Below are 9,333 nucleotides of genomic sequence, written 5' to 3'. Positions count from 1 at the left end.
GTGGGGGCAGATGGCAGAAGGAGCAATGGGCTCAAGCTGCAGCAAGGAAAATTGAGGTTGGATATTAGGAAGAGGAAGGTGGTGAAGCACTGGAGCAGGCTTCCCAGAGAGGAGGTGCAGTTTCCATCCTTGGAGGTGTTGAAGACCCGGGTAGACAAAGCTGTGGCTGGGATGATGTAGTTGGGGCTGGTCCTGCTTGGAGCAGGGGGTTGCACTAGATGTGACCCCCTGAGCTCCCTTCTAACCCTCGTTGTCTGTGACTCTATCATTTTAAATGCAGATCAGGTTGTGCCAGAATGATGTTGTAGCCCTGATGGTTCAGAAGTTACACGCGGGGCTGGAAGGGACCTGAAGGGTCACATCTAGTCCAGCCCCTGCCTGAGGCAGGATCAGCCCTGTCCAAACCAGCCCAGACACATCCAAAATGTAAAATCTTTATAAAATGACCATCCACCCCAACACAACACAGCGCATCACACCCGGTCCTGCCACAGAGGAAGCAGGGGGACCGCAGTGGCCAATGTCCTGCTTCTATAAAAGGTTATTAATATACACTCAACAGACCCCAAGCCAAGGCCGTGCCCCGCTGAAAAGGAAGACAAACCCCTGAGTAATAGGACCAATATGATCAGGGGGGTAAATCCCTTCCTGCCCCAGTGCAACGTTGGGCTGAGCCTGAGCGTGGGGGCAAGACCCTCCCGCCAGGACCCTGCGGGGTTGGTGCAGCAGGAGCATTGGCCCAGCCCAGTCCCATCCCCAGCCTGGGCCGTAGCACCCAGCACCTATGGGGTAGGCTTAAAACCCCCTGACACATGAAGCAGCAAGAGAGACATATAACCAGGCGCAGGAGGAGCAAATACAGATAAGAAAGTGGAAGAAGGATGTTGGAGCCATGATGATCCAGACATGATGTGAGAGGCAAAGACGTCTTGGGGTGACCTCTGTTATTGGGCCTACTGTACAGTTGGGATAATGTTAGCCCCAACTACATCGTTGGTCCGATAAACATCACCCAAGAAATCCTTGCAAAGTGCAGATAAGTCTCCTGCAGACTATGCGAGTCAGGATGTCACCTCCTGCTCTCCTGGAGCAGCCTGGCATTTGTCTTCCTCTCCTGCATTGTGTGTCCAGCGTTGTGTGTTGCTCGACAGCGAGACATTTGCTGCTCGTTGATGGACACACAGGCAGGCAGATGGGTGTGAGGGCAGGCTGCAGCTCTGCAACCCTGGGCATTCATGGGCTCTGACAGCTCTGCCCATCACCAGGGACCTCACCTGCCTGGGGCCGTGGGAAGAGGCTGTCGCTTCCCTGGGGGGACCTGGAGCATGGCTGACACATGGGATTACCTTGATGGGGGTCTGGCGGGGTGGGAGCAGGGGGGAGCAAGGTCATGGGGGCAGGGTACCCCAGTGCCCAGCGCAGCCTGTCCCATGATATATGTGTGACCTCCTCCACCCCAGGCCCTGTCCCACCCTGCTTTGTAGCCTCTGGTCTGGGACCTGCTTGGGGCATGAACTGCCCTCTCCCGTTTGTACAGCACCCGGCGCAGTGGGGAGCCAGCCAGGCTCTCACAAGCACGGCTTCCATATGAAAGAAGCACCAGCATCGCCCACATCGCTGGGGGCAGCTCTGGGGGTTATAAGAGAATGGCAGCAAGCGCTGGTCTGTACAGCCCCATGCACCAGAAGCAGCTCCCAGACATCACCATTCACGAGCCAGGTGCTCATCCGTGCGGCAGCAGATAAAGAGCCACGAGGCGGCTGATTTTAGTCCCGTGGGAAGCTCAGGGCATGAGACCAGCAGCAACCCTGCCCACCTCCCTGCGTCCGACCACTGTCCAGGCTCCGAGTGCCTCCCTGGGGTGCCTCCCGTCCGGCCGACCCCTTCCCTGGAGCACCCCCGCTAGCCTGGGGTCCCGCTGCCACCATCCACGGCTCTGGACTCACTTCTGGCTCTGCGCACCTTGGAGAACACAGGCCTGATCGTCCAATGGGTCCTAGACCCAATACAGGCACTTGGGGCACTTCCCCAAGTCAGGGGCTTAATAGGAAAGTTTCCCTTAGTCTGCAGATCTAAGGGGCCTCCTCGGCATCATTTAGACCCACCCCTCAATAAGTCTCCCACACCGGTCACAAGGAGAACTTTATTGATGACAGGGGTAGGGCGGAAACAGGGTAAAAGGTAGAGCAATATCATAGGAATATCAGAGGAATCCATAGAGCAAACCAGGGTGGTTGAGGTAGCCTTTTGATCCCGCATCTGAGTTACTGTAAGCTAAATATCCAGTCTGATCTCGAGTAGCTTACTCACACGCATCGTCCAGAGGTGGTTGGAGTTTCCTCTGGAGGCAGGGCACTCTGAGCATGCGGTGATGAGGAGAGAGCCCGGTTCAGATTCACGTGGGTGACCGCATGGCTAATGGCTCCTTCTTCCTGGACCGGGCCTTTAAATAACCTTCCTGACCTCAGCAGCCCGGTCCAGTCGAAGCTGCCAGTGCTGGCCACGAGCCGACCAATTTAAAAAGCATCACTGACTACCTGGGCCGGTGAGCGGGGCTTTTCCCCCCCTCCCCAGGTGACCAGAGCATCCGCCTGGGAGGCACCAGGCTTTTGTCATGTCGGCAGGGAGGAAGATCCCCCTCCCTGAGGGATTCAACACCAACCTCTCACGCTGGCAGAGACAGATCTCTGGAGAGGGGCACCGACGGTGGCATTTCTGCCACAACCCCCGCCCTGGTTAAGACACAAAGGATGCATGGATCCTGCCGTGGTGGGGAGGAAGGGACTAAGGCAGGGTCTTCTTCCCTGGCAAAGCCCAGCCATGGAGCAGGGATCCCAGGAATGTGGCCCCGGTCTGATCCCTCCCGGCAAGGAAAGGAGCAAACCAGGCAGATGACGGGGTACTTAGCCAGCACCCCGGGGTGCAAGGGGTGTCAGTGCTGTGCTGGCGCAATAAAAAAGCCACTCTAAAAATTGCTGCCTGCTGTTCCCAATGCTCTGGCCTTGCTTCTCCACCAGCCAGCTAGAAACAGCCCCCCGCAGCATCTGGATTGTTGCTGTCGCGGCGGGGAATAAACACCCGGGTGCAACAAACCAGCGCCCGATATTGGGGTCCGAGTCCTTCTCAGCTAAAGATCGGCCCAGCAGAGCGCAGGCGGCGTGGCTAACAGGCAAAGAGAGCCAAGAGGTCGGGACGTGAACCCTTCACGAGGACACCGGGGAGACAGTGCCGACTGCACTCTTCTTGCAAACTCTGCCGAAACCATTTTGCTCCCGGGTCCTGCCACGTCACAGCACACAGGGACACCGTGCTGGAGTTTGCAACCCCGTCTGATGCTGGAGGGGATGAGTTGTCCAGGAGCAAAATAGGTATCAGGCAACAGCATCCACTACTGAACCACCACACCATACCCTGTACCGCAGCAGCCCCAAGCCCCTGGGGCGGGCATTGGTTTCAACATGAGAGTACCCCTTCTGTGCCAGCCCCTGCACCGGGGAAGGGTGCTCTGCTCCAGATGGAGACCGCTGGTGTCCTGGGGCTGGCAGCAGGCCGAGGCTGCCTCCTTCTCCTCCTCCTCTCCGCGACACGCGGGGCCCTTTCTGTCCAGAAGCATTAGGTAGATCTGAGCAGCTCCGCACCGTGTTTGGATCCGACAGGGCTAATTTTCAGGCGGGGTTGATGGAGGCCAGCGCCTCCCGCGGATGTCCCATTGCGTTAGCCTCTTGGCCGGGGTCAGCCAGAGTTTCACGGCAAAACACGTCAGTCACCGCGGCTGCAAGGGAAGGTTTTCTGGTTTCCAAGGTGGTTACGTAAAGCCGGGGCTATGTGCACAGTGCCCCAGGTGAGGGGCTGAGCCAGCTGGTGAGGCGGCGACCAGCTGGAGCCGTCTGAGAATGCAGCTGAGGCTGGGGAGAGGGCTGCCTGGGTGCTGGACTAGCCGGCCTGCCTAGGCACAGGACTCCTGCCCGCAGAGGCAAGGGCCTGTGCTGCTGGAAGTGCACTGCCCTTGTCCTGCAGAGTGCCCCGGGATAGGTAGCAGCAGTGTGTGTGTGTACATGCGCATACATCTGTGTGTGTGTTTGAGTGTGTGCATGTGCATGGACACATGCATGTGTGTAAAGGTGTGTGCATGTATGCATGTTTGTGTGAGCATGCATATGTGTACGTGTGTTGGGGTGTTTGTGTGTGTTTGCATGTGTGCATGGCTGCATGCATGTGAATGTATGTGCGTGCATGCATGCGCGAGTGCATGTGTATGTGAATGAGTGCGCAAGATGACGGCTGTGAATGCGTGTGCATATGTGAGTGTATGCAGGTGAATGTGTGTGCCCCTGTGCATATAGGCATGTGAATGCATATGCGAAAACAGGCCTGCAGGCATGTGTGAACATGTCTGTGCATACAACATGTGTGTGCATGACCTACCCCACTGCCCTGCGCAGCCTGGAATCAGCCGTGCTCCCGTGGGTCTGGGCTGCACCGTATCTGGCTGGGGGGGCTCAGGTCCCTGCTCCCTCCTGCCATTTCGGTCCCGGGCGTCTCAGCAGGATCCAGCCCTGCTGCAGGTCCTGGACTCCAGCAGTGACATTTGGAGTCAAGGGGCTGTAGCGCCAGCCTGCTGGGGCCTGGGTCTCCAGGTGGGCACTGCTCCTTCTGGGCATCCAAGCAGAGGCGATCTCCCCCCCGGCCACCCCCTTGCAGTGCGTACCGTGCCCTGGAGGCACAGACTTGGTTTTTTTCCCAAACTATATACTCTTATAGATAAATATAGAAATGACACAAACCCACTTCAGCCCCCGCTTCCTCCCCCCTATTTCTCAGTCCTTTCCATCATTGTCATCTTCCTCTCTCTCGTCCCCATTGTCATCATCACTGCTCTCTCGAGGGGTCCCACCCCTAAACAGTCTATGCCAGTCTTTCCTCCTCCACTGTCCCCCAGCACCCTGCTGCCCACATGGGCATCAGTGTCTTTATCCAGGTGATGAAGGTCGGTGGGACCCCCATCTCCCTCGGTGTCCCGAATGGGAACAGGCACGGGGACACTGGTTGCTCCCTGGCCTAATTGCAGAGCGTGTTGGAGCATTGCAGACTCCCCAGTGCCTACCCCCTGCATAGGGGTCTTCTGCCCGTGAATAGTAACTGTGCCGTGCAGGGCTGTGTGGATGCACTAGTGCAATGGGCACGCACACATGCACGCACAGAGCTGTGGACCTTCCTGGGAGCCTGGGTTACTGCCACCCAGCCTTGGGGCCTTTGGTTTGGGGGTTCTTCCTACCTCTTATTGCAACATGAAGACCCTCCCAGGACAAGAGTTCAGTGTATCCCTCCCCCCGCACAAAACCCCCAGCTCTTCTCTGCCATGCAGCAGCTCCAGGAGCCCCATGCCTCCCCGGGCTCTGCCTGGAGGTGACAGAGCCGGCTCCAGCACAGAGAGAGGGTGCAGGGAGACCCTGGGGGTCCCCATGGAAGAGGATGCATCAGCAGCACCCCAGGTCTTCATAGAATCACAGAAGTCGGGTGGGAAGGGACCTTGCAGATCTTCAGGTCCGACCCCTGCCTGGGCAGGAGGGAAACTGGCCTCAAATACCCCAGCCAGGCAGGCATCAAGCCGCTTCTTAAAGACCCCCAGGGTAGGAGCCAGCACCACTTCCCTTGGAAGTTCGTTCCAGATCCTAGCCGCCCTGACTGCGAAGTAGTTCCTACGGATGTCTAATCTAAACCTGCTCTCCAACAACTTATGGCTGTTATTCCTTGTTATCCCGGGGGGCGCTGGGGGAAACAAGGTCTCCCCCAAACCCTTCTGGTCCCCCCTAGTGAGTTTATAGATGGTCAGCAGGTCCCCCTGCAGCCTTCTCTTGTGGAGGCTGAACAAGTTCAGTTCCCGTAGCCTCTCATTGTAGGGTCTGCCCTGCTGTCCCCGGATCATGTGGGTGGCCTCCTCTGGACCCCCTCAATGTTGTCCACATCCCTCTTGAAGTGGGGTGCCCAGAACTGGACACAGTACTCCAGCTGTGGCCTGACCAGTGTCGCGTAGAGGGGGAGAATCACCTCCTTGGCCCTACTTGAGATGCACCTGTGGATGCACGACAAGGTCCAGTTAGCCCTGCCGACCGTGACCTCGCGTTGTCGGACCATGTTCATCTTGGAGTCAATGTAAGATCCCTTTCTGCCTCCGTGCTCTCAAGAAGGGAGTTTCCCATCTTATAAGTGTGCTGCCGGTTACTACTGCCCACGTGCAGCACCCTGCACTTGTCTGTATTGAAACACATCCTGTTTTTGTTAGCCCACCCCTGCAACCTATCCAGGTCTCACTGCAGTCTTTCCCTCCCTACTAGCGTGCCCACCTCACCCCAAATTTTGGTATCATCAGCAAATTTGAACAGGTTGCTTTTCATCCCGTCATCCAAATTGCTGATAAAGAAATTGAACAGTGCGGGCCCAAGGACCGAGCCCTGGGGGACTCCGCTGCCCACTTCCCCCCAGGTCGAATATGACCCGTCCACCACCACCCTCTGAGTGCGACCCTTCAGCCAATTAGCAATCCATCTGACCGTGTAGGCATCGATGCCACAGTCGCCTAGTTTTTTAATGAGGGTGGGGTGGGAGACAGTGTCAAAGGCCTTGCTGAAGTCCAGAAAGACTACATCCACGGCGACACCTGCATCCAATGCTTTTGTGACCTGATCATAAAAGGCAATCAGGTTGGTCTGACATGACCTGTCCCTAATGAAACTGTGCTGGTTGCCCTTGAGCATCATCCCCAATGCCGGCCCGTCACAGATGTGCTCCTTGATGATCTCAAAGAGTTTCCCCAGGATTGAGGTAAGACTGACGGGCCTATAGTTGCCCGGGTCCTCTCTCCTCCCTTTTTTAAAGATGGGGACCACACTGGCCATCTTCCAGTCATCTGGCACCTGGCCCGAGCACCACGAGCGCTCGTAAAGCCATGCCAAGGGCCCTGCAATAACCTCTGCTAGCTCCCTCAACACCCTGGGGTGGAGAGCATCTGGACCTGCTGACTTGAACACGTCCAGCCCCTCCAGAAGCACTCAGACCCGGTCCTCCTCAACCTTAAGTCTTGGGGCGTTCCCCTCGAGTCCGTCTTGAATCCCGGTGGGGGAGTCCCGGTCCCTGCACAAGAAAACGGAGGTGAAGAATTTGTGAAAGAGGTCTGCCTTCTCCTCTGGTGCAACCACCAGATTGCCCAGTGTATCTTGCAGGGGCCCCACATTTCCCGGTGCCCGTCTTACATTTGGGGGTCCTGTCTCCAACACCCCAGGACAAAGATGAGGAAGTGGGTCCCAGCCTGGCTACGCCCAGGCCTGGCCTGGGACATCCTTGGAGCCTGGAGGGGGGCATTGCAAAGGATTTAGGAGCTGCTCCAGGGAGTGTGCCCTGCTATTCTCCCCCCAGCCAGGCTGCAATGAGGGGTCCCCGTGGGGAAGGGGGCCTGGGTGGCCCCCCAGGGTGGTGGGGATTTTACAGGGGCCCAAGTGACTCAGGACCCCCTCCAGCCCCTCGGTGTCGGAGCCCAAAGTGGAGCCCAGGTGTCCAGGCACCCGGTCCTGGCAGGAGGGACCCATTCAGGGGCATGGGCCTGTCCCGTAGCGCCTAAACCCTGGGTCGGGGCCAGCTGGGTGGAGCGTGGCAGCCCCGCTCTGCTCTGCTGCGTCCAAGGGGAAGCTGCAATGCCTCTGGCTCAGGAAGTGTCCGCGCTGGGTTGAGGCAGCGCCTGGGGGGGTTTCATTTCCCCGCTGCCTGGGTCTTGCAGGGGCACTCGTTCCCCAGCACCTGCTTTTGGAGTGTGTGCGTGTATGTGTGTGCATGTGTGTGTTGGGGGGAGGAGGGGTGTTCCTTGCCCATCCCATCCCATCCCCCGCACTGGGTGGGCATGGCCGCTCAGAGGAGCAAAGCGACATGCCCAAGGCTGTGAGGGAGGGCGGTGGCAGAGACAGCACTGAGCCCTCCCCTGGCTGGGGGTGTTGGAGTGTGTGTGGGGGTGGGGGGGGGGAGGAGCTCTGTCTTGGGTGGCAAACATGGGGGTGGGGGCTGTCCCAGGGAGTCAGTGCGGGGCTGCTTGGCTCGGGGGGGCGGGGGGATCAGTGGGGGCTCTGTGAGGAGACTGTGGGGGGCCAGGGAGATGTGGGGGTGCAGGTGGGCTGTGCAAGGGGGTCAGGGGTTTGTGCGGGGCAGAGGGGGGCACTGGGGCTGCCTGAGGGGGAAGTGGGAGGCCAGCAGGGGGTGGGGGAGGCTGGGGGGGGGTCACTGGGGGCTGTCTGAGGGGCAGAGGGCTGTGTGGAGGGTCAGTGGGGGGTTAGGGGGCCAGTGGGGGGCTGTGTGGGGGAGGCTGTGGGGGTCAGGGGTTGTGGGGGGCTGTCTGAGAGGGGGCCCAGGGGCTGTCTGGGGGGAAGTGGGAAGTCAGTGTGGAGTGGGGGGGTCGGGATCACTGGGGTGTCAGAGGGGGCAGTGGGGGGTCACTGAGGGCTGTCTGAGGGGTCAGTGAGAGACTGGGGGGATCAGGGGGTTGTGGGGGGTGTCCGAGGGGGAAGTGGGAGGTCAGCGGGGGGTGGCGGAGACTGTGGGGGGGCACTGGGGGCTGTCTGAGGGTCAGTGGGGGCAGAGGGCTGTGGGGGATCAGTGGGGGGCTGTGTGAGGGGGGTTAGGGGGTTGTGGGGGGGGAAGTGGGAGGTCAGTGGGGGCTGGGGAGCCGGGGGGGGTTAGTGGGCTGTGGGGAGCTGTGCGGGGGTCACTGGGGGAGTGTGGGGGTCACTGGTGCTGTGGGGAGGCCGGGGGGGTCATTGAGCTGTGCAGGGCTGTCCGGGGGTCAGTGGGGGAGTGTGGGGGTCACCGGGGTTGTAGGTGGTCAGTGGGGGGCTGTCCGGGGGTCAGTGGGGGAGTGTGGGGGTCACCGGGGTTGTAGGTGGTCAGTGGGGGGCTGTCCGGGGGTCAGTGGGGGAGTGCGGGGGGTCAGTGAGGCTGGGGGGGTGAGTGGGGGGCTGTGCGGGGCAGCGGGGGGCAGTCTGAGGGTCCCCGGGGCTGTGCGGGGCAGCGGGGGGTCAGTGGGGGGCAATGCGGAGGTGAGTGGGGGTGTGTGCGGGGCAGTCTGGGGGTGCCCGGGGGGTCAGTGAAGGTCTGTGCGGGGGTGAGTGGGGGGCAGTGCGGAGGTGAGTGGGGGTGTGTGCGGGGCAGTCTGGGGGTGCCCGGGGGGTCAGTGAGGGTCAGTGGGGGGCAATGCGGAGGTGAGTGGGGGGCTGTGCGGGGCAGTCTGGGGGTGCCCGGGGGGTCAGTGAGGGTCAGTGGGGGGCAATGCGGAGGTGAGTGGGGGGCTGTGCG

Source organism: Alligator mississippiensis, chromosome 2, assembly GCF_030867095.1.
Source record: "Alligator mississippiensis isolate rAllMis1 chromosome 2, rAllMis1, whole genome shotgun sequence".
In the NCBI taxonomy this organism is placed as follows: Eukaryota; Metazoa; Chordata; order Crocodylia; family Alligatoridae; genus Alligator; species Alligator mississippiensis.
This window is presented reverse-complemented; position numbering follows the sequence as displayed.